Genomic DNA, 24,407 nt, shown 5'->3' on the forward strand with positions numbered 1-24,407 from the left:
CACCAAAGGAAGAATTCATGGCCCATATTTTTTTGGGCCAGAAAGTAAATAGGTTGTCTTAGTTGTCACAAATAAAACACAGGGAAATAATTTTATGCTCTTATCACTGTTCCTTGAAGAGAAGGACTTCCTCATGCCAGCTGGAGCCATTCAAATCCAAATACTGAGTAAAATGCATCCTGGATGGATCTCATTATCAACTACTTACAGGTTGGGGGTTTTTTCATTTGTAATGAATTAAAATCCAGTGAAAACCGACATGATTTGGATGACAAGGTAGGATCTGAGCCCGGAAATCATAGCTGCCTTTTATAAGAATTAGAGGCTGAACTAAGTTTTAAAATTTTTTCATATAAAGTCTTCTGTGAAAACTTTCATGCAATTTTAGTGTATCTTGATTAATATAGAAACACTTTCATTTGGCTTGCATATATAGACATGCAAGTTGATGGTATTTCTGTGGTGGTTTGTTTTGTTTGGTTTGGTTTGGGGTTTTCTTTGTTGTTGGGTTTTTTTGTTGTTTGGTTTGATTTGGGTTTTTTGGGGTTTTTTTGTTTGTTTCTTTTGCTTGTTTATTTGGGTTTTCTGTTTGCTTTTGTTTTGGTGGGGTGTTTTTTTTTATTATTATCATTTTTGTTGATAAAGAACCAAGATGTTTGGTGAAAATAAAATCACATATGTTAAAAAATGCTGAGGTCCATGATCTGCCTTTTTAAGATTAGGAAAAATAGCTCTTTTTACTTTAGTATGAAAAATGAGATCTTCTTTTTTTCATGAAAAGCTTGTATAACGAATATGGTACAAACTTTTTTTTATAAGAAAGACTATATAGAGATTTTAGCCTAATCTTTTACATATTTCAAAAAAATGTAAGCAGTGAAACCCAAGTGGAAATGAAAATTACAATGCTAACACCTACTTTACTGGCTTACTTCAAAAGTCATTTGACTTACAAAGTGTAGTCACCCAATTACTTTAAAGAATTTGTAGGAAATTTTTACTTTTTAAAGAAGTTATAAGGGTCTCTTACTCAATGCCAAGCATAAGTTCCTCCTCAAAACACAAAAGCAGGCTGGGCAAAGACTGCTGTTAGTCATTTTTTGTGTGTAAAGATTTGGCTGTGTGAATGAAGCAGGAAAGAGCAGAGAAACTGAGGAAAGGTGGCCATCAATCACAATCTGCAGCCTGGAAAAGCACTGGGATCATAGCCCTGCCAAGGACTCTAGCAACACCCATTCAAAACAGAGAAAATGGAACTGTAAGCAGAGGACTATCCTTCGGGTTTTCCAAATACTATGTCCAAAGAAACAAGACTTGGAACATTTTCTGTAAAGAAAAAGAATGATCTAAACCTACTATTGGTTCCCCTGTCCATCTGGAATACATTCATGTCTCTAACATTACATAGCTAGATGTTTCCAGAGAGATAGCACTAGTGATGAATGTGATGGGGAAGGAGAACATAACAATACAGTTCTGAGACACAGTCCCCCTCTTTAGGCTGGGATGTTTTAGAAAGCAGTGGTTTGGAATGAACCACTGGTCTAAGTCAGTATTGCAAACCACAGATATTTGAAAGAGTAAATCAACACACAGCAGCATATTTCAGCTGTGTTCTCTCAAGGACTACCATAACATAAAGATTAACAAGTACATACTTCATTGCTAGCATTCTGTTTTACCTGTTTTCTAGATAAGACCCACTGATTATAGACATAGAACTTAATTTTTTTTTCTTGGAACAGGATATTTTTTCACAGTATGTAGTCTTTGCTTAAACTTCTTTACTTTTCAAACAATGGGATGTAGAGGGGAAGACATATGAGGAGCAGCTGAGGTCACTTGGTGACTAGTGACAGGACCAAAGGAAACAGCAGGAAGCTTTGTCAGGAGATGTTTAAGTTGGATATTAGAATAAGGTTCTTCACCCAGAGGGTGGTTGGGCACTGGAACAGGCTCCCCAGGGAAGTGGTCACAACACCAATCCTGAGAGTTCAAGAAGTGTTTGGACATTGCTCTTAGGCACATGGTGTGATTTCTGGGGCTGTCCTGTGCAGTGCCAGGAGTTGAACTCAATGATTTCTGTGGGATCCTTCCAATCCAGCATATTCTATGATCCTATGGTAATAATTAATATGATTATAATAATAACAATGAGGTTTAGATATATGACAATCAGAAATACCTGTTATCTTGGTCAGCTCCCATCCTCCAATGCCTAATTAATTTTTTTACTAGAAGAGCAAACCATCTGCATGACAGCAGTATAATTTAGCCTAAAAAGAGATTTTTCAGATCAGTTAACCAGACTCTGGAGATTTTCTTCAGGCTAATTACCTGAGAAGAAGAATGGCTTTGCTCTTTGATTTTAAAAGGATTTCTGTCCACTTTCTCTGCACATAAGGAACAAACAGCTACTACAGGTGCAAGACATAAAAGTGATTAACTGAATCATTAGTATATAGCTTCTAAGTAATGACTTAATCTATTGAAGAAGAGATCTAGAAGTATATCAAGATGCTAAAATATTAGGTGGACGGTATTAGTATCATATACAGAAGTCTGACCTTTCTCAAGGCCTGTATGAAACAGTTGGAACACTAAATGGAAGGAATCCATGTACAGAGATCAAGACATAGATACATTGCTTTTGACTTATTACTCTATTCTCTTTTATTCCTTTGGATATTTTACTAATGATTTTATCTTTTTAACAATCAAGCAACTATTCTTTTGTTCCTTCAGGTGGAATTTTAACAAAGTTATCTATAATCAGCTGAAGATAATAATTTTAACTGGCTACAGAGAAAGAATAATAATATCCAAGCTGTAAAAACTGAAGATATCACTCCTTCAGGTCATATGGTAGCAGCTTGGAGTCTGGTGTTCAAGGTTCTATATGCAGCTTCAGAGGAAAAATCCTAAATTTTCTAAACTGAAAGACTAAACAATTACATTATCTTATTGCTGCTAACTTGACTTTCCTTTCCTTTTTTATACTGCTTTTTAGGTAATGTTTTTTCTGTAGTTTCACTGAATTATGGTGGTTTTTTTTCCTAACACAGGTCATCTTTTATAGCTCTATTGCTATTGGAATATTGTTCTTACTGTGATGGCTGCACTCCTAATAGATGAATTTTGCTTCTTTCCAATTACTTGAAAGCTCAAACTAGAGACAGGTACAGAAGCATCTACAGAATCATTATTCTCAGGTCATGGTTGTTTTAGACAAAGAAAATAATCATGTTTTGATTTAGAGTGATTTGACTTGGAGTGAAGCTCTAGAGCATGCCTGTGTTTCTCTACTATTATATTGAAAATTGATAGCCAAGAGAAAACTCCTAGCTAAAAGTAAACTCACAACCATCCCACCCTCTAATAAATTCACTAGAACAGAATGTTGAAGTTCCTTGTGTGTTTCACTTGCAATGTTCATTTACATGTGAAATAATTGACTTATTAAAAGGTGTTGTTCATCACAAGAGAGTGTTGAAAAATCCTGTGGTTTTGATTGCATAAAATACCACTTGTCTTGATTGCTGCAGATCAGCTTCACTCCCTTTGAAGGGAAGAACTCAGGTTGAAAAAAAGAGTAACTGACATACCAGTGAGTGCTGTAATAAATTTAGACTAATGCTGGTGACATTGGCCTTGGGAAACATATTCACATTTACAGGATTGATGTCTTCATTACTTTCAACCTGAAAAATACAACAGCAATATAAAATTTTCTCTTCAAGTTCTTCCAGTTATTGGCATGTCAGTTGTACCTTTTCAATTTTTAAAATGAAGTTCATAAGCACTTGTCTTCTTCATAATAAAGATTTACATCTTTCATGACCAGCTAAAATAGTTACCTGCTTTCATTAACTCATAGCATCTTGGGTTGACAAAGGGATAGTTTTTACATTCTCATATTTCAGAATGCTTCTTGTTGGATTTTTGCAGCTTGCTTGATATTTTTTTCTATTCTGTAGTGGAACATGTTTATATATATATATATATATATATATATATGTGTGTGTGTGTGTGTGTTTAGTATTGACTAAAATATTTACCAAATGTTTAACTCTATTTAGATATTTCTGTGCTAAAACTAAAATAATGTCTTCAGAGTGCAAAGCACATTACATTCTGAACAGTATGTGTGTTTGATGTCATCCTTCCAAGGAAAAGCAACAGAGCATAACATGAAGCATTATGACTAAAGTATTTGTTTGGCAGAAGCATCAGTTCATCTTGCCTTACATCAATATCACAGAACTTTATGCATTTGAAGTACAAGAAATTAATTTGTTCCCCACCCAGAGTGCATTTTTAAAACATCTGATGTTATAGAAAATAAAGCATCCACCAAAGAAAAAGATGTAAAGATATAATACATTACACATTTTTGCACAATGTGGTGCAAAACCTGAAATCCTTTGAAATGATAAAGATCTATTCAGACAGATCAGTGTCAAGCAGATAGGCTAAAACAGAATAGAAAAGAAATAGAAAATACCAGAAGACAATACAGTGCAATTTATTTTTTTAGGGCACCTCTTATATTCTGAGTGCCTCGAAGTGCTTTACAAAGTAATGAATTAACTACTTGCAGCAAAGCAACCAACCATTATGGAAGGAGAAGATGTTATGTGCCAGCATTTCAAACAAGTCCCAGCAAGCCTCCTGAGTTTCAAGCCTAGTTGTTAGGCTGTATTGTTTGTATCCAGGAGTAATTGTGCTTGAAAAGTTGCAGGTGCAAATAAATAATAAAAAAACCCCAGCAAACTTATATTAGATTTAAGAACTGACTTTTTAAAATGTTGAATTTACAAATTTACGGAAGTGCAAGCTTATCCTTGGAACTCAGTACTTTAATTAGCTCTAATTTAAAAAATCAGGGTTCTTTGCAGGTTTTTTTCTTTATTTGCTTACTAATATTTTCTTCGTTTTAGAAAAGGAGGAAGAAAACTAAAATTAAGATAGAGGGCCATTGTGGGTGCTTTTGTGATGTGGAAGGGATGTATCAAAAAAAGGAAGGGTCAAGTCTATAAATTCAAGTTGAAATAATTAAAGGCCGAGAAAGAGCTGAAAGTGGGGAAGAAGCTCCAATACTTCATCTCCTTCTGTTTTCATTACAAAATTATGCTCAGAGGATGATGGACAAGTTTGAAAAACATTTATCAGTCACAGAAGATAATAAAATTCTTGTTCAGAGTTTGATTGATATGCTTATCTACATTAAGTCTGTACAGGGAATGAGTATAAAAATTTCTCTAGTTTATCCAGTTAGAAAACAAGAAATAGTTCAGGTTTTGATAAAGGTTTTTTTGAAAAATAAACAATGTTACTTTCTTTTACAAGAAATCTTGAATTGGATTTTCTCAATACCTCAAACAAACAAATTAAAAGCACGAAAGAGAAGATAAAAAAAGTAGAAGAAGTTGTTACAGTCATTCAAACCTGAAACCTGTCTTGGTCTTAGAAAAAAAAAGTAATTTTCAATGCTGCTTTCTGAACAGGGAGCTAAATAAAGCACAAAGCTTGATTTTGAGAGTCATGTAAATGCTGTGACATTGTAAGAATAGGAAAATCTATCAAAAGAATGCTTTTAAAATTAGAGAAGCATGAAAGTACAATATGCAGAGTTTAACAGACCTTAAAACACTCAATCAAAATTCCTTGCCTAGTGACATTTCACTGTACCTGTGCACAGTAAGTTTTAGATATTCAACAGAGTGACTCTTCAAAGGGATAAGAGAATATAGCAACCAACACACAAAGAGGTTCCACTTTTTGAAGTATTACCATTTGATATGCCTACTTAAGAATTGTTCCGGGAGGTGTGCACATAATTCATGTTAGATACTCTATCCTCACAGTGTAAAGGCAAATGATTACTCCATGTGGTCCAAAACGTAAAATTCTTCATGTAGTTTTCTTGTGCAGTAGTTGACATCATCCCAGAAGTGTCACAAAATCCAGTATCTCTAGAGCTTGAAGTACGCAAAGGAAATGATGCAAATTTATATGAACATAGAAGTGCAAGCCTTTTAATTCTTCAGAAACTTAGTCAGACGTTAAAAAGTGGTTTATACATATGTTCTCACTTGACTCTCTATAATATCCATTTATGCTTAACTGCCCAATGCTTTAGAAAAATACAAAGTAATATTTTAAAATGAATGCTTTGGACTTCTTCCAGAAAGGACAGAAATAAGACCACAGTGACACTTGAGGTAGACCATAGAGGTCTCAGATATTATGATGCTCAGATATTATGAAATTATAACTCAGCACAAGCCTCTGATTTCATCACTTGCACTTGAATTGTGACTTGTGCCACCAAGCTGTGTTAGGGGAAGTGCCATTTTCTTCCACTGGAAAATCAAAGAAAAACCTCTGGTTCTTAGAGTAAAAGGAGTAGAATATCTTCCTCCCCAGCACACCTTTCCCCTCTCGGGTTAAAGGTAGGCCAAATAAACAATTTTTGGGTGCTGTCCTAGCTGGGCATGCCTAACTTTTCCTTCAGCCTGATGCATCCAGACAATAAAATAGCTGGGAAAAGCGAACTTGAAACATGGATTGCGGACCCAGGATTCAACTTCCAGCTGGCTCCGGCTGCCACTGGGGCTGCAGCACTGACAGCTCTGCTGACACCCCCAGGGAAATACCTTTTCATGTCAGCTAGGGAGAACGACTTGGAGTGCAATAACTTAGTGATACAGAATAGGGATCTATTGAAAAGATTCAGTTGTTATTTGTGATGCTGTAGGACTGTTCTTTAAGTAAAATATCATATGTTATGCCCAAAGTAAAAGTTTCTTAAACATTCTGGTTGATCAAGCTTCATAGCTTGTTTCAATTTTTTCCTTCAAACATCATTAATTTTAAAAGATTTTATTATCCAGTTTTATAAAGTCTCAGGGAAGATGGAAAAAATATTTCTGAGTTTTTTGTTTTTTTCTCCTGAATGATGGAAAGGAGCAATGAAAAAAATGGTGAACACCTCTGCGTGGGTTACAGAACAGCTATCAACCAACTTAGAGATTTAGGACTTGATTTTGCTGCTATTAAAATACATTAAAAAATGCAGTTGATTTTCAATTACACTTAGAACTTAAAAATGAATGTTGGAGCAACAAGAATTTACTTTTGCAGAAAAAAAGTCTTAGTCCTGTCTTTATGGAAGATAGAAGATTCCTGTTGAACTAAATACCGCTTGTCTGAACCAGCCTCTAGATTTTAATGGGAATTATATAGTGGTCAATGACCACACTAGGAAAGAAAACATTCTTTTAGCAAATGTCATAACTTTTTGGCTGATTTGTATACGATCAAATTCTATTCCTATAGATTGGCATTTTCTTTTACCTTTGTAAGTTACTTCCATGGGGGCTGTCTAAAATAAAAAGAGACAAATATATACTTCTCCAACACATTTTTCTAGTGCTACTAGTATTCCTACTGTACAGTATTTCTGTAATTTTCTATTTTTATTAATTTCTTTTATTATTTTTTATTTTTCTATTTAAGCTGAAAAGTAATAAATAACTTTTCCCTTTCTTTTTAATTGCCACTGTTGTTCAGAAAGATACATGAATATCTAATTGTTGATGTTTTACAAGAATGAAAAGGGATTTTTATCACTAATTGCAATATTTCCCATTCTATTTTAACTGTCTTGAATCTCTGATTTCTGAATAATTTCATATTTGCAGCTACAATATGGATGCTTAACTATTGTAAAAAGGCTGAATACACCTAACAAATACACAATAGAACCATCACAACCCAAAAGTAGTTTTCACACCAGCAATTTTCCTTAAAGCTGATGGTAAGCTATTCCAAGAGCTTGGTGAAGGAACTGCTTCATTATACTGACTAGCTGCACTCTGATTATCTAGTAAATTGCACAAGAAAAGAGATTTGGAGAATTCTGTGCAGGTTTAGAGCTGTATGTACTTAGAGCTTTCAGTGTGCTCAGAGCTTTTAATGATATCTGTTATTATATCAATTGAACAGTAACGATGACAGCTGGGTGCATTTTCTGAAGAATAATAAATGATGGAAACACTTAATGATCCGAGGTAAGTACAAGGCAATTTAATACCAACTGGTCATTAATTCCTTAAGAAATGCAGAAATATAAGATGCTTGTGACTTTCACAACATAAACACAGTTATTGGATAGAATTATAGATATTTCCCCTCCTTGTTCTCTTTCATAATTTCTTCTACGTGTACATGATCCTATGCACTTTCACTTAACTGGTCATATCTATGGCCTGTACTATCAGTCATACAGAAAGGTGCTTGACTTTTTTCGACACGTCTTTCTAGAATTAACATATATGCTTTATTATCATATTCCCACAGTCTAAGTGAAGAAATATTTGTCTCATAAATTTATGATGATTTATAGAAAACATTTAACATTCATAAATAATGGCTTATTGTTAACATGGTTTACAATCATCCCATTAATCATGTAGATTTTTTTGACTAGAATGGTTATTTAATTGTTTCTGTACAGCTGAAAAGGAACATCATGTTCTTCTTGATCAGTTATTACTAAATTACTCAGGGTTGAACTTGTTTTTTAACATAAACAGCATGAAAAAGTATTTTTGTTTTAATAACTGGAATATAAAATTATAAAATAATTTTACAGAAACAGAAAATTAACTAGAGGATGGGTTTTCTATTTTTACAGAACTTGATAGCATTAAATGATATTCTAAGTAGTCTAGAATAATTAAATAAGATTTTAAGGAAAGGGTGCTATTATCTACTATTTTATACATGCAGTCCAACTTTATTGCTGTACTAATGCCAAGGTTGTGGGTTTGATGCCTTTATGGGCCATTCACTTAAGTGATGGACTCGATGATCCTTGTGGGTTTCTTCCAGAATATTCTGTGATTCTGTGTCTACACGCCTATCTTTCATCATGGAGAAATTAAATCCTGTAGATAAATTGGTGCATTCTTAAAATGAAGCAGCTCTATCATGTGAGGAAATATGACAAAATGAAGAATAAATTAAATGAAAGAAGAAATTTCATGTTGTTAAATGTTGCCCTGTGGCTGCAAAACAGAAATTTTAAAAAATTTAAAAAAAGGACACAATGAAAATGAGCCAGTATTCTTAGTAACTTCAATAAGTCTCAGAACTATATCTACTTACACATATATGAATAAATTATTCAAAGGAACTTAATTAAATTAAAAAGAGAAATTATTATACTGTTCTCAAAATGAAATAATGAAGGATTCATGAAGAATTCATTAAAGTGAAACATGAAATGAAGTATAATTCTGTTCTGTGTCAGAAACAGAGGAGAATATATTCTATACCATATATTTTATCTAATACTGGGACCTTACTACATCGTTGAAAGCAATTTATAAGACTGGGATCCATACCAGATGGGAAGCAGGAGCCTGCAAAATGTATCATCAATGAAAATAGAAGTAAAATATACAGTTCAAATTCTCTGAATCATGCTCATTTTCTGCTTCAGGTATGGATGAACGTCCACAAATGAATTATTCTGGGTTTTTATCGCCTTCCTCGTTCTCAACATAAACAATACAGAGGAAATGCAAGACACCTCCATGTTTATATCCTTTTTCAAAAATGGAACAAACTCCCATGAATTACTGTTTTTTCAAAATAGATGTGCAGGTAGTAAATTGACAAGAGTTGAAAAATGCAGCATATTGTACATCTCTGCATTGATATAAGTGGGTGCATAAGGGGAATAATCTACTTCTGGAACAAGGCAATAGCAGATAACTTCTATTACTTATGTTGCTCCTGAGAAAAGTGGAAGTATATGCTACATCTTATTTAAGACTAGAAGAAAAGTGACAGTCTACACCAGTGTAATACGAATTCTACTGATACAGTCATCTATGTTCTTTCATCTTCTTGTCATCGCAAAACATTTGGAAGAAATAAAACACCCAAAAACTTGTATTTGTAGCTTTACATATATTCCCAAATTTTTATCCACAAGCCAAGAGAGTCAAAGCAGAATAGAAGAGCTGTCAGTTTAGGATGAGATTCTTTCTTTAATATTTTAATACTACTGTTTTCATATTCTGTATCATTGTTTCTTGTCTGGCAGTACCCAGATCATATCAACAAGAAAGTAACATGAAGCTTATTTTATAGTAGTAAAAACTGCTGTCATTGTAAGAGAAATATGAATGAGGTGCTTTTAATTAGAAATTCTGTCTCATAATAACTACTGTTTTCATATTCTGTATCATTGTTTCTTGTCTGGCAGTACCCAGATCATATCAACAAGAAAGTAACATGAAGCTTATTTTATAGTAGTAAAAAACTGTTGTCATTGTAAGAGAAATATGAATGAGGTGCTTTTAATTAGAAATTCTGTCTCATTATAAAGTAAGAGTAACTTATATGGTAAATAGCTGAATGCTATACTTGAATTTATAGACTATCCATTACATACAGTGTAAGATTTTAATATTTGAATGTAATTTATTGAATGTTGAGGGTCAACTCCATCTCTGAGATCATAGAATTTTAGAATGGCTTGGGTTGGAAGGGGCCTTAAAGATCATCTGGTCCCAACCCCCCCGGCATGGGCAGGAATACCACCAACTAAACCAAGTTGCTCAAAAACCCCATCCAGCCTGGCCTTGACTACTTCCAGGGCAGTATTCCAGAGAATACAACTTCTTTGGGTAACTTGTACCAGCCTCTGAGTAAAGAATTTCTTCCTCATATCTAATATAAACCTGCCCTCTTTCTGTTTAAAGCCACACCCCTTGTCCTATCACTAAATGCCCTTTTATAAAGTCCCTCTTCAGCTTTCTGTAGAGACTCTTCAGGTGCTGAAAGGTGTCATAAGATTTCTGCAAAGCTTTCTCTTCTCCTGGCTGAATAACCCCAGTTCTATCAGCCTGTCTTCATAGGAGAGGTACTAAGTTACAGAGTTAAGGAGCCAGTGAAACTGGTAAGAAAGTTTTCAATGAAAGAATTCCTTCTGACAGAATATGCCCTATTACTTTTATGAGAATTTTGCTAATATTCTGACAGCAAACTATTTGCTGTTTAGTACTGTGCAATCCACTAAAACTGTCTTTTAGTCTTTTGCCTGCTTGGCATGTGGCATGCTGAGAATTTCCAAGCTGACTGCGTTGCACCATAACATGCTTGAGGTGGTTATGCTGCAGAAGTGGTTGAGGGAGGGATTATGCAGTGATTCTGCTTTCCTCTCCTCTCCTCCTCCCCTCCAAATATTGTGCACACAACTTGGATGAACCTTCCAGAGCACAAGATTCCAAGTTGTCCATTTTTCTTACTGGCCTTTTTGAAGGTTTGTTCCAGTCTTGCTAAGAAGCCAGATCACCCAGCATGTCACCAGGTCCCACCACTCCAGGTTATGAGCATCAAGAGTATCCCTAGGAAACCTATAAAAAAGATACTACAGTTAAAACATTGTTGTTTAAACTTGCCCTTGTCCTGCATCTTTATCCAGGCAACAAAAAATTCAACAAGCAGTTACATATTTACCAAAGGAATTTTTCAGTTACTTCCTTTTTTAAGCTCAGAATTTCTGTCTTTTTGTCTGAGCTGAAGAATCTTTTCCCCTCAAATAGTTAAGGATTCACAGGTTAAGCAACCTTATGCCTGCTTCTTCTCAGGTCTAGCAGATGTACTCAAATTCTGCTCAAGAGACATTAAGAGCACTTCAATTACCCCCACTTCATTGAAAAACACACTGCCAGATCCTCATGTTTTATGACGATGGACTAGGAATTCCTCAAGACATGGGGTGTACTTCAGCCTGATGATTTCAAAGTGGTATTTTCCAGAATGCCTCCCAACCACATTAATCTTTGACTTCAAGGGTACATGGCAAGACTCACCATGGATGTAAACTGGGAAATTATAATGAGATTACCATTTTTCCAACTGGATGATTGAAGGATGTCAGTCTAGGGTGAGGCTTCTGTCTCTGAATCCCAAACAAAAATTTGTAGCTAGCTCAGGGATACAGATAGACAATTATAAATAGAAAAAAATACAAGATTTCAAAAATCACCTTTTTGTTTTTTCCTGATTCCTTTAGGTATCAGGTCACAAATCCATTTCTCAGAAAAAAACCTCAGATGTATTACTTATGATTCTGAAAGGGACTCAAACAACAGGTTGTATAAATATTTTTTGGGTCTTGCCCTCAATCTAAAACAATGAAATATAAAAGCAGAATTGTCTCTCTGCCCTCTATAAATTAACTTAATTTTGTTTCTACTCTGACACTAAGAGATCGAATAAAAATGTTTCCTTTTTTTAGAAAATAAATTATTTTCTTTCTTCAAGGAATGCCTCTATGATCTTGATTAAAGAGGGAATTAAGAAATGAAATGAATTCTTTTCAGTTTAATACTAGCAGGATAGATTTGAACCTCTGACTATAGGTGACATATTGCTTGCAAAAAAACAGAAAACAAAATCATGTGTTTTATTTTACCAGGAAGAAAGATAAGACTGTCAGACAATGGATTGTATAAAAAATTTCTCCCAGACTATTTCCTCCAAATGTCTTCTGTATCACTGAGCTAAATAGAAAAAATACCTTTTTTCCCAGTGCTAACTAATCCTTTAAAGGCCAAAAGAAATCTGCTTTTCCTTTCTTTCTGCAAAGTTTGGAAACCCTTAATTCCAACCAAATATTTGTTCCTTCTCCACAGAAATGCCACATTTTTGACTCTTGACATTCTTTTCACAGAGATCAATGAGAAACATCAAGAGGCACATCTCATTGGCAACAAGTGTTTTTCGTGACGCATAAATAGACCAATTTAATATGGAAGTTGGGATTTTTTATGATAGATGTTAGACTTCATCTCCAAAAGTTTTTTTTCTGAGCTGTTTTGAGACTGGTGTCTGACCATTACTATCAATATCAAATATCATAACAGTTATGGAAATGACAAATATAATTTCCTAACTGATACAGTTTTGATATGTTTAATTCAATCACCTCTATTTCTTTTCTCTTGAAGGAATCAACATTTTTTTCTTCCTTGGAGACAGACAGTACTCTGCTGGTCTTTAGGTCACTTCTTGATGACATGGAATTGGACAGATATCAGATATCAACTTTAGATCAAGCCAGTAACTTCCTCCCCTGAACTACCCTTACTAGAACCAGTGCTTAAAGAGCTTATGGATTTCAGTTCAAGTATCTGAAGGTCTTTAAATGGAAATGGTTGGTGTGAAAAGAAATTATGTTTGTGTCATACATCCATGAAATACGTAGGGAAACACATCTAATGTAAATTAGACACTTTCTTTCCCTTGAACTATTTACAAAAGTGTAGTTTCCCCAATGATTTCTCAAAGTGTTTCCTAATTTTTCTGATCTCATGCTTACATAAGTGTACCTTAACATCAGAATGCTTTTAAGGAGACAGCATCAGAAAAGTGGGTATTATATGAACCTGTGGCATCAAATTTTTTCAGAACAAATATTTAGAAAACTTTTTGAAGTCCATATCACCTCATTCATTTCCCAAGGGAGGAGCATGATAGAGCAGATCAAATGGAAAGAAAGCTCATGGGTTTCATCTTAGCATGATGCCCTGAGTTTTGTCTTAGCAGTGAAGAAATTACCCTCTGCATCTGCATCTGTTCCTTCAGAGATTCTGGCCCATGTGGCCTTTACTTCTTTAATGTCAGGAGATCACAGTGACTGACTAAGATTAGCATGTTTGTTAGTCACACCATTGAGCATAGTAAATGATTACTCAATATCCTAAATAAAGCTTTCTAGAGCACTAGGACAAAACTCAACATAAAGTTCTAGAAGTTAACTCAATGAAAGCTCATTACAAAGAAAAAAGGAATATTTTAACTCCAGTCTATTTATAACTTACTTTCCCACCTTTTTCTTTAAATCAGCATATGATTCCTGCTCTGCTTAAGTAAAACCAATTATTCTTTTCAGTCATCCAATTTCTTCAGATGTGTTGAAAAAGAGAAAAGAAAACCCCCCAAAAAATATTTTAATCTGAAAAAGACATCTCTTCATTTTTTATCTTGTAATATTGTCATTAACTTGTTTGCCAGCAGCTTTTTAACTGAAAACTGGTCCTATTCCTTAGACTTTTAGTTCATCAAGATAAAGGCCCAAAGCACTAACATATATAACTTTTCCCATACATATGGGATATATAGGACAATGCCAATTTCAATTATATAAAAAAAAATCCCAGACGCTAACAACCGCCAACCATTAGTTGAGTAAGTATTTTAAATAGTGATCAGAGAAAGGGACCTGGGGAACATTTCTCTAAATTTAGCTTCCTGTCACTATTTTATAGAAAGCATTATTAGCTATGCGTTGAAGAGTTTGGTTTCATTCACAAGATATTCAGTACATAACTGATTAGGTCTGGTTAAGCAATCTAGGTCTGGTTAATACAAATGGAGGAAATTTCAGCTGTAAATACAAGGGCACTGCACTAGGGATAGCTCCCAAATATCTCAAAGCAGTTGCTGCAGTGCGCTTCAGAGGTAGATTTTCTTTTCTTTGTCTGCCAGATTAATAAGAAAAATGTACAGCAGCCAAGAACTTTGATGCTCTGCATTAGAAGTGCACTTCCTAAGAGCACAGTCAACATGTACCCTTTTATCATAGAAGGGCAAAGTACTTAATGCTGCCCAAAATCATGGAGTTTACACAAGCAAGTGGTCCAACAGCCTTGCCTTTTCCTTTGAAACACTGAAAAATAAACTCAGATTTTGTCATTTTCTAGCTCTTCAAATTGTCCTTATGCTGTTTTCCTTTCTGTTTAGTTCCCCTTTCTCTTTGTTTATACTTGACTCCAAAGGAGAGTTCGGCACATTTATTCTGCTTACTTCTCACAGAAAGAACACATGGGAGCAAGTAGCCAATAGACATTTTGCAATTTTGAATTGTATCAATTTCAGTCAGGAGTTTTCCATAGATCATGACTTCTGAATAAAAAAAAGTATCACCTTGGAAACAAACAGAGATTTTCAGAATGAAGTGCAAGTTATTTTCCTACAAGTGACAAATTACAATGTTAAAAACTAGTTTTCCTAGTAGAAATTTTGAGATAATCAAAAAGCCCCAATAAATCTCACTGTTTCTAAGAAGGGCTTTCCCTTTATGCATCAAAAAAATTAAAGCTCAAGGCTTTTATGTCCTGGATATTTTATTTGCTGAGGCAAAGTAAAGGTTGTGACGTGGGACTTTCATGTATTTAGTTTATCTCAAATAAAATAGATTCACCTGTGAGATACATCTGGTGTATATTACAGTCAAATATGTCACAGTTTAAACTGTAAGTGAATTACAATAACCAAGATCTGGACTGAGGAGGAGAAGGATTTGCTGACTACTACTTACCGCATTATGTGCTGTAAGAAACAGATATTAGAGCATATCTACACACTTGAACACCTTAGGACAGCTGTCAGGATAAATGTACATTCAGGATCTAAAGCTTGTCACAGCTGGTTTCAGAACAAATATATGAGAGCTACATGCAGGGTGGTCCATTCCCTGCATGTTTGGAAAGACCTGGGGTTTAACTGAGCTGGTAAGTATGTCTCTAGGCTGAACGGAAAATTTCAAATGCTGTAAAAGGCATAACAGTATGTGCATTTCTTAAGAAATGTAAGGCAGCTGAAACACTTTGAAAACCTCTCCCCTCTGTTTGCACAGATAAGAGAAAACACACTGTATGTGGATGATTTGTCATATCCTTATGCAGTCACTCCTAAGTATATGACAGACAGTCATGCATATCGTGAGCTGTGTTAATGGATGAATTCAGTTTCTTTAGATTAGCATTTAATGCCTTCCAAAAGGCTAGGCATGTGCACTGCTTTGTGTATTGCTTGGAATAAGTCCCATCAAAGTTGGGATTGGCAACACCTAGTCCTGGTGATCAGGCAGCTGCAGGTCTGAACTGAAGTAAGGGAAGGGGCTGCCCTAGTTGGGAGAAGGACAGGAGTTTAGAGCCTGTGACTCCCACTGCCCTTGTTGGACTTGATATGGAGAGCTGTCTGGGACCACATGGAAAGAGGTCAACTTGGCAGAGTATTCCTGGGAGAAATTGCAGTGCATAGAGACTCAGTGGCAGGCTTTCCAAGCTGAGACTTTATTATGTGAATAATAAACTCTGATTAGAATATTCACCTGGCATTGTTATAGATGTCTGCAAAATCTGAGTTAAGAATTTCAAAATTCCTTATAATCCACTGAAAGGAAGAGATCCTTCAGTATACAATTTGTCTGTCATTTTAGACTAGGTGAATAGTATGATAATTACACATTTTATTCTTTATCCTTGCATAAGCAGTAAATTAACTGCATGACAACCCAGTAAAGGGTTGTCCTTACAAGGACAGATACAGGGAATTCTGATTCTATTATCAGCCTTACGGAGATGTTGGTCTCTGTTGATACATAATAGCCAATAAAACCTGTACGTGAGCAATAAGAACATCATGAAATGCTTCTGAATAGAAAACATACACTCTCATCACCATTTGGCTACTTGTTAGCTTACAAATTATTCGTGTGTGTGATATTCTGTAATTCACAAAATACAGGCCATCCTAGCTAAGATACCACTAGAGGAACTGGTATTCCTGATACCAAGTCCCCAGTTCGAAAGTCTGGAAAGAGAGTCTTTAATTCATAGGCCATAGGGCATTGCTTTGATTGTCTAGTTATGTTGGTTATTGCAGAAGGAGGAGGTAAACCCAATGAGTAAAGACAATACTCAAAAGATGTATTAGAGCCAAACAATTGCCTTCTGCATGATAATAAGTAAATAAATAATTAACTACAGAAAACCAAAAAGCATAATATAGGAAAATAAAAGAAAACTGTGAAAATGCTTGAAATGAGGGCTTTCAGTGTTCTCAGAGAAAAAGGCTTACAATTTTTTAGAAACATGGTTTGCTCTTGGATTAAGATAATTTAATATAACACCCATAAAATAAGTTTTCATCCATTTCTCAGATGAAAATTCTCTGGATTATCAGAAAATTACTTCTTTAATGCTCAACTCCTAGTACACCCCAAAATGCTTGCCATGTTAGATTTTAACAGGGACATTTTATATAAAATTTGTAAAAGAATATTAATTGTAGGTCAATTCCTGCCTTGATACTGGGCAGAACTCTACATTACTTGTTTCTCTTTGCAGAGAATGAAGAAATAAAATCAGAAATTTCGATTAATGATTCAGTGATTTACTAAATCTTAACACCTTTGCCACAGTATTTTTCAAAGCTGATGGTACTTTTCTCTCCCTTACAGGAACTTAGTATTGTGTGTCTTCAGAAAATAATTCCTGGCCATGTCCACTTCATGGTATGACCAGAGTAAGTTAGCTGAAAGATTCAATTTTGCACTTGGTGTAAAAATCCCAGTTAGACCTCTACATGCTTTATTGTTGTGACAATAACTTGACATTGGTCAGTTATATCGATAACACAAACATGCAAAAAAGAAATTTAAAAAAAATTAAAAAAACAACTTGCCATAAAAATGCATTTTCTATCTGAATAATGAATGTACTTATTTTCTATGCCATACAATTTCAGAATAATGCATTAATTACCCCTTTTTCACTATGACCATTGTTAATGCCTAATTAATAATAATAACAACAACAATAATAACAAACAAAAATACTGGCCTCATTCAGTACAAGGCATTATTAGTTGTTTGCCGCTGAAATCCTACACAAGGAAAAGGGTTGATATGGAGTAAAACATTGCAATTTACTAATTGATGTTCTGTAGTTTTCTCCAAATGCAAAACCCACACTACCTCTAGAATCTTACAGTCTGAAAGACAATTTGTGAAGTGGCTTAAATTAGATGCAAACAGAAAGTTTAATCCACGTACGTAATGATCTGATAAGCGACATTTCTGCATATTTGCATATATATTATTTAAAGAGAGCCACAAGCTTGGTTTGATTAAAATGGAGCCTTAGTGAAAAAAACAGAGGAATGCCTTCTCAGACACCTTCAAAAGTGTGAATGTAGCAAGGTCTTATCACACCATAATTTATTTTAAATTCTGTTAAGTGCAGCAGTAAGTTTTAGCCTTATTCTTTTTCCTTCCAGAAAATATTTGAAGTAATAAATAGCTCACTGATTGGAGCTATTTTAAACTTAGCAAGTTAAATACTTAACATTCTTTTTCTATAGCATGTTTGCCAGTCATCTGGGGAAATAAGTGTTCCTTATAAAAAGAACCACACTGAAGCAATTCAGATACTTCAAAGCCTTAGGTTGCCTGCCAGAACTTGCTTTAATGTATTTGTTTTGTGAAATTTAAACAAGGGACACAATATTTATATGTGTACTCTATCATTATGCAATTTGTCATTTTAGAAGTCATTCTTAGGGCTAGGCATTTTCAGAGCTATAAAAATGTTTATAAATCAGATTATAAAGTGATACAGTAGATATAAGTTTGCTTAATGCACAGGACAGGGAGTCATAAGAACACAGACTTGTTCTGACTTCACTAATGACGTGATGGGAGAAATTTTTCTGCAACATTTAAGTTTAAGCCTTTGTAGAAGAAGAAAGGCAACATCAGCAGCAGGGAGATGGGGATACACAAATAGATATGCTCCCTTCAGACAACCTTATCCCTCATAAACTGCAATCAATCCTCCTCTGCAGTTTGGTTCACCAAGATCCACAGATTTCTTTCTAGGAAGAAACAACAACTGAAAAGCTCAGTCAGTGTGGCTTATATAAATTTTCTTTTCTCTCCCTTTCAGTTCCTAATGGGAAAAAAAATAGGAAATTATAATCTGCTGTTGAAAAAATGAGGATATTGACTCTCATATTCCTTCTTTGTTCTGTAGGCTGTGACACGAGCACTGAGATGTTGCAAGGATTTAAATGATTGGAATCTGGCTGTGTCTTGGGACATCTAAGCCTGCCATCCTGCTGCCCATCTGAGACTTCCTTAAGTGAGACCGACAACTGAAAAACTAGGCTTATTTGGGATTTAGAAATATTTACTGTGTTTCTGCAGGTAACAAACCCATGACAGCAGCATTACTGTCAAAAATGAGGTGTACTATACACCACACAAATCACTGTCTAGGCAAACTGCCTTTTAAAAAGGAGACTGAATGCGTCCAGCTGTGTGCTCTGTTTTTCTAAGTGCATCCAGCAGCAAAGTGTATTGAACATTTCTTTGTCTCAACCTCCACACTCCCAGTGAGTGGGTCATTTGACTCATCAAGCTTCTACCATTGTAGACACCTCCCCATGATGGGGTATGCTTTTTCTGATTGAGGTTTAATTGGCTTTTATTTCCCTGGATCTTCCCTCTTGGATTCTTCATGATGTAAATGACTTTTTTTTTTTTTTTCCACAGCAATGTGGAGCTTCCTGAATAGGGAGTGGCCTCTCATTAAAACATCCCTTAGCAATCACAGGTGCATCTCTTCCAGTGTCAGCTTCAGTATGTCAAATTGACTTGAGTGGTTATTACCTTTGGTATTCCTCTGCTGCTGTCAGTACTTCACTCCCCCACATCCTGTCACTAAGGGTCTGAGAGGCTTGAGGACAGAACTTGATATTCAAGGTCAGTGTAAAGAGAGCATTGGTTGTCTGTTTCCTCTATCTTTTGTTACTGGAGGGTCATGTAGGCCTAAAAGACAGGACTCTGCCTGCAACAAGAGTTACACAGCTAGGTGTTAACTTGCAGAATGTGCCCATGGCCTTCTATCTCTTTCCCAGTCACTGACAGAGTTGGGGAAACCACAGTCTGACTCCCTGTGCTCACTGTCTTAACCCTGCAGAGCCCTGTAATCATCCTTGAATTGCTCAAGATCTCCCTGGCCAGTAATATCAGTATTGAAATGAATGAGTAGAATTCTTTCTCTGTGAAAAGAGAACAGTCTGTGGGCTGGATAGTAGATTAAATTTGTTCCACTACTATGGAAAGGCAGTGCAGAGCCTTATAACCAGTCTGCTCTTGTCTTGGAGTGAGTTGGTTATAGCTTGGTTTAGCAGTCAGTAACTGCTGCCTGACCTGTTTTAGCTTCAGCAATGGGAACTGTCTCTGGTAAAGCCATAAGAGTCCTGGGGAACCACTGTGCAAAAAGCAACAGACCCTTGGGGTAACAGGGCTGGGGGATGCTGAGGGGCATCTTTCAAACTTTAGCTGCAAAACAATGAAAAGAAAGCAATGCATTTCAAAAAAATAAAGGAAAATAATAACATTTGTGCTCAGCTTTTAGGAGAAATTCATGATCTCATGCTTCTCCTGGGAAGGGGGAGGAAGAAACTCTCTTCATGAACATGATAGTCCTTCCTCCAAAGACAGCACAATGCCAATGACCCCCATGCCACGTTCTCTTCTCCTAGAAAATTAAATTTTCATCCTTAGGATTCAGGGGGTCATCAGGAAGGTTTCAGTAGAACAATGGTTTTGTGTAATAAGTTTACCTGTATTATTAACACAGCTGTTCTGCATCAGTTTGGACTGTGCATGTTAGTATTACACAATTTGGACTTCTAAGTTGTTAAAACATAAATTAGAATAACAGTAAATTCTTAGATTTCCCTTAGACCTGTATCAGTGGTGTGTTCCCCTTGGCTGACAAGATTTAGAGCACTGTGTCCTGTTCTGCTTTATCACTGTTATCACACTGGGTCTGGCAGCCCCATGCAGTGACTGGGCCCACTGTGATCATGCCTCTGCACCAGCTGTGGATTATCATTTTTTATCTTATTATACAAAGTATTTTTGGATAATTCTATTCTGGGTAACAAGTCTGATTAATCTGCCTGAACCAAGCAGTCTGCTTCACCAAGTGTATGAAGTTTCGGTGAATAACACTTAATAATTTGAGCTTCTGCATGATATTACAAACTGAGGGAAAAGTGTCTTTCAAAATCTTCTCCAAGGTATAATTTTTCTACAGAAGTTTCAGCTACTCGAGTGCAAGATAAATCTATCATACTTCTAATTTCAATGGCCTATACACAATGGTAATCTAAAGGCAGCCACTTGTATTGGGCTAATGCAGCCTGACCTGGAAATAGTAAAGGAGATTGTTCATAGTGATGATTATTAAAATAAGTAACAAGATTTTATTCCAGATATACACAAGTAGACTATCACCTCTGAGTGAGTATACCTATACTGTTTCTCCAGCAGTGAAGAAGCAAACTGGTGTGTGTTTTATCTAATGGAAATGCATAGACACCTATATGCACATGCAGGTGTTTGTATGATTCCAATATAGAACATGAGATTTTTTGAAAAAATAATTTAAAATAAAACTCTGTAGGAAAGACAATATCTGTATCACAGAGTATGATTCATGCTGAATGCTTACTAATGCTTGCTTCTTCTAAAAAAAGACTTAAATAGAGTCACAAAATCATGTTCTATTTTTATAAAGTCAATTAATTCTCCTTTATTTTATGAGTCTAACCCCAGCTGGAAACTAAATACCACAATCTCTCATTCGCTCTCCCCCTTCCTGGTGGGATGGAAAGGAGAATCAGAAAAAAAGTTAAAACCTGCGGGTTGAAATAAAAATAGTTTTATAATTGAAATAAAGTAAAATATAGTAATAATAATAATAATAAACCCAATATTAATAATAATTGTAATGAAAAGGGGATAGAGAGACAGGAATAAATCCCAAGGAAGAAAATCAGTGCACAATAAAATTACTCACCACTTGCTGGCCAATGCCCAGCCCATCCTGAGCCGCCATTGGCAGCTTCTGGAAACTTCCCCCCAGTTTATATCCTGAGCATGACATTCCATGGTATAGAATATCCCTTTGGTCAGTTCAGGTCAGCTGTCCTGGCCATGCTCCCTCACAGCTTCTTGCTCACTTCCTCACCAGCAGAGCCTGGGACACTGAGAAGTCCTTGACTTGGGGTAAGCACTGCTTAGCAACAACCAAACACCAGTGTGATATCAACAGCATTCTCATACTGAATTAAAGTTTGTACCAGCTACTAAGAAGAAAATTAACCCTTTCCCAGCTCAAACTTAGACACTTCTATAACTCAAATAACATAAGAAAAGAAACATAACGTAAGAAACATAACATAAGAAATTACTTGAAGTGCACATTAGAAGAGGCGTGGAGTTCTCATGAGAAATGAACTTTTTCCTTTTAATATATCAAAAATTTCAGCATAGCATGTGTTTTAAAACAAATATTGCCTAGAAGTCTAAGCAAAGACTTGCATTTGGTGGATTTTACAGAATGAAGCTCCCCAGACACTGAAGTTTTATTTCTCACACATTCTCATATGGCACCTTGGCATTAACAGATGAGCTTTTCTTGGAGATCTTGCATTCACTGCTTGTCTCACAGAACATTTTCATGTACAACCCATTCATGTTTGTTCACATACATCATATGCTTCAACATTTTGTCTTTGTAATGAAAAATATAGCTATAAGAGGCATTTTAAGCCATGGAAATATTTCTATGACTTCAAAATTTTTTGTTTGTTTGTTTATAAACTTGATTTTCCTTTATTCCTGTATGTCTGTGCAAGTCCTTGAAATTGTTCAAGTGTATTTACACTAAGACACCAGCTGGAAGAAAATTAGGTACAGCTCAGCAACTTAGGTGGCACAATAGTTCCATCGGGACTAAAGAGACATCTGTCCATCTTAATGATTAAAACACGTATAATTACATCTATATAAGGAACAGATGAACTGTCTGACATGACATAATTTCTGGATGTTTATGTATATTATGCTTCTTGCATTATGAAGAAGCTATCTGTTTATTTGTTTCTGTGCTGGAGGCTGCTGCTCCCTTAGCAGGGATGGTTGACTTGATACATGGACATTACTGAGCTTCTTTTACCTATACTCCAGTATATTAGCCTGAAGGGAAATCAATATCCCCTTTTTTACCTTAACATTGGGTTATAAACTGCAAGGGTCCAGGAACTGACTCATGAGTCCCTCAGTGTTGCCTTTCTCTGTAAGTCGTGTTACTTAGAAAAGGGTCAATAAGTTCTGAACCTAGTATTTGGGGACCATGGAGATCCTGACTCCAACTCAGGATGTTTCCCAAGTATGTACAAAGTTGAATTATTTTTTTTTAAATTAGATGATCTTTTGTGTAGTCAAAGAGTAGCTAGTTCAACCACACAATGAATGAAAGCAGATTTTTTTGTACCTGAACCTGCACTGTCATCCTAGATGAATGTCTAATGTAGTTGAAAAGACAACTAGCAATGTATCAGTGCAGAGAATGACTTATACACTTCAGTGCTGGTGCACCTAGTGCAGTAACAAACTTACAAACAAATAAAGCAGAAAAAGGGAAAGCTGTATTAAAATTGCAACCTGAACTGCCTCTGAGTCGCGAGCTTTTGCTAATTTTGGGCTAAAAACCAGCTCTTGTCAACGATGCTTATGACAGCCTCAGCAACTTTTAAGATGAATAAAAAGCTTTCACTTCAAAATGGATTTCAATATGACAGGGATAAGAAATATGTAATGCAAATAGAAGGGCATCTGTGAGTCAGTCAGGTCTATGACTAACATAATAAATAAGATTTGTTAGCCAGGAACTTTCAAAAGAGTTTTAAGCATTCCTTATATACTACAAGCTACAGATTTGGTACCCTCAGAGTGTTGGTAGAGATTCGGCTTTAAACAATACAGGACATTAAGCTTGAAACATCAATATGTGTCAGACTTACACTTTGCGAGACAGAAGATATATGATTCTTATTGCCATAATGATTACAGGTGTAAGAGTTCTAATATCAAAGCTCTATTATCCTGCTTCTGAAAGCTACCAGGAACTTGTGTCCTACAGAGAACCAAACAGCCATCTTATTAATCAAATTTTTCACAGAAAACCTGCTCTCAGCTCTTCAGCACTTGAAGTGTACACTCAAATAATGTCTTCTGCTTGTGAAAGGAATAGGGAGCTGGCTACCTGAATAATATGTGAATATTGCTCAGTAGACACTGAGCAGTCAAGGCTATCCCAAAATATTTTCAAATAAAATATAGGGTAAATTAAGTGTGAGAAGGAAAATTATATAAGGGACTAAATTAACACACGGAAATCAACATACACATTTTCCATGGTTTAAATTACAAGGTAGCTTTCCATGCTGTAAGAAATAATTCAAGAACTAGTGAGAAGGAAGGGAAACAAGGCTGCAATGCAGGAACAACTAGCCAGAGAATGATGATAAATTTATATTAAAAAATCCATAAACAAATCATAGACATGTTTTTTTTTAATCATATTTGTTTCACTATTTGACCAAATTAAGGAATGTGGGCAGACAGTGGTGCTGGAGTCAACTACCAACTGGCAGAAGCTGCAGGAATAATATCT

At 35.5% G+C, this 24,407-nt stretch overlaps 2 long non-coding RNA genes across 3 annotated transcripts in view; both read left to right on the top strand.

Annotated features, from left to right (window-relative positions):
- The first annotated feature begins 217 nt into the window (after window positions 1-217).
- On the top strand, window positions 218-10,254 carry LOC138109804 (uncharacterized). The gene is made up of 3 exons (XR_011150709.1): window positions 218-276; window positions 8,011-8,075; window positions 9,512-10,254. It is a non-coding gene; the product is annotated as an uncharacterized lncRNA (long non-coding RNA).
- Window positions 10,255-13,070: 2,816 nt separating this feature from the next.
- Window positions 13,071-24,407, top strand: part of LOC138109806 (uncharacterized) — a 35,766-nt gene continuing 24,429 nt past the window's right edge. Inside the window, exons 1-3 of one of the 2 annotated variants that reach the window (XR_011150711.1) lie at window positions 13,071-13,240; window positions 17,333-17,397; window positions 18,906-19,078. This is a non-coding gene — a long non-coding RNA (uncharacterized lncRNA). Of the gene's footprint in view, window positions 13,241-17,332; window positions 17,398-18,905; window positions 19,170-24,407 lie in introns of those variants that run through there. The other variant, XR_011150712.1, reaches the window with a different exon arrangement.

Source organism: Aphelocoma coerulescens, chromosome 4 (assembly GCF_041296385.1).
Source record: "Aphelocoma coerulescens isolate FSJ_1873_10779 chromosome 4, UR_Acoe_1.0, whole genome shotgun sequence".
Taxonomy (NCBI): Eukaryota; Metazoa; Chordata; class Aves; order Passeriformes; family Corvidae; genus Aphelocoma; species Aphelocoma coerulescens.